Source organism: Diadema antillarum, unplaced genomic scaffold, assembly GCF_040938485.1.
Source record: "Diadema antillarum isolate AM-2024a unplaced genomic scaffold, OU_Dant_1.0 scf00000137, whole genome shotgun sequence".
Taxonomy (NCBI): domain Eukaryota; kingdom Metazoa; phylum Echinodermata; class Echinoidea; order Diadematoida; family Diadematidae; genus Diadema; species Diadema antillarum.
In genome coordinates this window covers 1,293,841-1,298,043 of record NW_027271026.1, presented here as the reverse complement: position 1 = coordinate 1,298,043, position 4,203 = coordinate 1,293,841, and positions in this window count along the sequence as shown.

Sequence of the window (4,203 nt, the reverse complement as noted above, 5' to 3'; positions counted from 1 at the left end):
ATCCCACGTGTTGTTGTCACAGATTGTTCCCCATGAATTTTGATGGTAGATTTCAACTCGTCCCTCGAACAACCGAGATCCGTTGACCAGTCGGATGTTGCCCTCTATCAAGAAAACATTTTTCCCCTGTTTTTGTGTTTTTAAGCGATACTAGGAACATTCGTGTTGCAGACAAATGGATTTAGATTTGTGTCCAAAACACCTGATAATTCCTATATGTTCTTAAGATCTTCTTTTAACATTTTGGAAATCAATACTCGGTAGACACCAAAATCATACAAAAAGAATGTCGTGCATATCTGCAGTGATATAAATATTGTTGAAGATGATGATGATGATAACACCAACAACATTATTAGTGATAATCATAACACTAATAATAAGAATGATAAGAATGATAATGATGATGATAATGATTATAAAAATGATAAGAATAATGATGATGATAATGATGATAAAAATGATAAGAATGATAATGATGATGATAATGATGATAAAAATGATAACAATGATAAAGACAACGATAATGATAATGATAATATAGTAATTGGACTTAATGATCATGTCTTATTTACACAGGTTAGCTTTTCTAGTTTTTGCACTGTATTTTCCGCATTCCCTGGCCTGGTAATCTAGTGTATGCTTGGACTAATCTATCCTGTCCAACATTTTGAACAGGGATAGGCCTATACCTCCAAAGCTTCATCCATTAAACCACAGTGGGTCCTCTTAGAATGTCCTTAAGGAAAACGAATAAGCATACATAGTTGATTCAAACACCCACCTTAAAAATTCCTATATATCGTCAGCAGATGTTCGTGGTGTGTGTATATGTTAAATTTGAAACGTCTTATATACTTTGAAACTCACCAATCTCACATCGTGTTGAGTGCAGGAAAAGAAGGACGAGACTTACGCAAACGATCCGAAAATTACCCATTGTTTGGGAGGTAAATCTCTGCAAAGATCCAATGTGGTTCTCGATAGGTCCCTCAGGAAGCGCGACTTTAACTCCTGGAGCAGACACTGTAATCGGTTAGTATGTCTTCTCCGTTAATTACTGACCCTAACACAAGCAAATACCAGACGACAGTTCTCGTCCCTCCGTGACCTTCTTAACTGGGTCGGTCAATTAAAACTCTGAGGAGAAAGATACATACATTAGATACCGCTAATCTGTCGATAGTTATGGGGGGTATCAGACTGCAGTGTGGGACAATAATGGTTTGTTGCAGAAGGCTGAGTACTCTGCTATCGGAACTCGCAATGCTCCACTTCCCTTGTGCGTTTGCCGGTGATGTGTTTTAAATGTGGTCGATTTGTGATTTGATCTGTTTGTCACTTACATCAAATTGTTTGTCTCATTGAACTTTCGTGATCATGCTTTGTGAATCAGCGTCGATCAGGAAATACAAAAGACAGAAGGTTACTTGTTTCATTTCAGTGGCTGCTTGTTATTTCACTTCTCATGCCAACTAACTCTTGATGATTGTTGCATGTGTTACTGCTCAGTAGCTCTCCAATATATGCCCCCCCCCCCAAAAAAAAATACAATGGGATTTCCGCCTTCATGAATTTCAAAATGATTAAACAATCTGCATGCTATTTCACGGTATGAAACTATAACTTCTTACCTACATCTTGCAAAAATATCCCATTTAATGTGGTTAAGTGGTCAGAGAGAAATGTGGATCGTTGTAAAGTATGTCATTGGTCCGTTTCTTCCAAGTTTAGCACTTGGATGCTCTTGGTATCCATCTGAACGAAAAATTATTGCTCACAACTGACAGGGCAATTAACTTATAGAATTCAAATTCTGTGCATGATCCCATATCAGTATGTAGTGATGAAATGAATATGTAAATATTTGAATATTATTGTTCATTATCGAAAAGAGGGGAAAAAGAAGAAAAAGGAGGAAGAGTTCAATCCAATCTTCAATTTGTTAATAATTAAATATCTATATACCTTAATCATTCATTTTCACACTTTACCAGCGCTTTTGCAAACTCAGAAAATCTGCTTCCTTTGTGATGTAACGAAACTTTCAGTTTGTAAGTTGAAAGTGTAAAGAGACAAGAAGTCACTAGAGTCAGAGATATTTTTTTTTTTGTGCGAGAACACAATAAACAATTACTGTGTATTTGTAAGGTGTGCACACAATGAACAAAACTTATTAGAGGGAAGGGATTCCTGACATGCTCTACAAAGATATCCATTTCTCTGTTGACAACTGAAGCAAATCCGATGGGGTTTTCTGGTAGGATGTAGATAGGTAGTAAGTTATGATAATTATCATGTCTTCAAATTGCATTTTGATTGTATGACTCGCTATTTGTAAAGTTATCATTGCAGAAAGTCCCATTGTATTTTTTTTTGACAAGCGGTACTGTTGTCAGTACAGCATGTTCCCGTGACGTACTTCTTCCTTGCTCGTTATTTGAAGGCCTCGTCACTCACGTAATACGTTGTTATGTGGTTGATGGTTTTTGTAATAACAATGATAATAATAATAATAACAATAACAACAACAACGACAATAATAATAGTGATGATGATAGTAATAATAATGATAGTAATAATAACATCATCATTACAATGATAATAATAAAACTAGGGGGTATTCATAATGCACTTTACAACTCAGTCTGAGTGCTCAAAGGGCATGAAAAAATCTCTAACATAGCATAAAAGAGAGAAAGAAGTATATAGAGGAAAATGAACTCATGTTTATAAACTCATGTTGTTGTTTTTTTCTCTTAGAATGACGGAGGCAGGGAGAGAGAAGACCTGGTAAAATGAGTAATATTAGAAGGCTATAATTAGCTGCAAAACAAACTTTCAATTTTTGTCGTATAGTTTATTGTCTTCTACAAGCCCTCCATCCTCTAACAAAAAAATCATGTTAAAGGTCGCAATTTTGTGTCCATGAAAAAAGTGACTTCTCAAATGCATACATGAATACATGAGAAGATTGTAGGGCCTATACGAATATGACATAATTAGCCCAAGATCACGGGGGTGGAGGGGTGGGGAAGGGGTGGGGTGGAGGGTTGGGGAGGTGGCACCACACTTCGGTGAAACACGAGGAGTGCCTCAAGACTGCGAGGCAGACTTCGCATTACTTGTAAATACGTGTATTTGGTTATAGTAACAGTGTATAGGACCAAAAACAATGTATGTCAAATAGTGCTAGATTAACCATCTACACATTAAGATATGAATAATGTTTACTTATGATAATGTAGCTTTGACTTTCTTTGGCTTGGTTTAACAGGAGCAAGCATCTTTCAGTTGTTTGAAGATAAGTCTTGATTGTCATTTTCATGCCTTATTTATAATGTGTAGGGACAAAGATGATTTTCTGTAAGGCATTCACTGCACAGTGTATAGTTCAGAGGTAATTTAAGCTAAAAAACAGCAGTGGCACACCCAATTATTTTATTTGAAAGCAGGGACAAATGTATGTGTCCAGTTCATTTCATTCTATTCCATTTAGACCTAGGCCTATATCTTATCAGATTGAACAAAAAGATGAATGTTGTACGTGAGGTTTTTTGTTTTGTTTTGTTGTTGTTTTTGAAGGGGTGCAATCTGGGCACCGTTTCATGAAAGTTGTCAGCCCTGACAATTTCAGTAAAATCCTCGGTTTTGACTGGCCGAGAAGCTCTGGTCACCTGACTGTTACTATGGTGCTTATCAGAGACTGACATCTTGTCAGGGCTGACAATTTTCATGAAATGGTGCCCTGGAATTCAACTTTAGATGTCAACCTTGGAACGGTTTTCATGCCATGTATATAGCTGGTAATTACTTAGCATAGCGTTGGATGATTTTGACGAAATGATTTAGCGAAGATAAAGACTTTAACTGCGATTATAGTGATGAAAATCAAAGTGATTATAACAATGATTATAAATATTAGTCACTATGAGATAGCTATCATTATCATCATGAGTGGTATTATTTTCATCATTCTTATCATCATTGATAATAAAAACAGTAATATGTGCATCATATTCATTATTCTGATAACAAATAAGATTATATAGGAACAATAATGATAATAAAAAGTAGCAATGACATACGAAGATGAGTAGATGGAATCCAGTTAAAGAAAATCTGACATGGAGACAATGCTGCAACATTAACGAAAAAAAAATCGAACTTTGCACAGAGAAGATGTGTTTTAAAAGATAAACT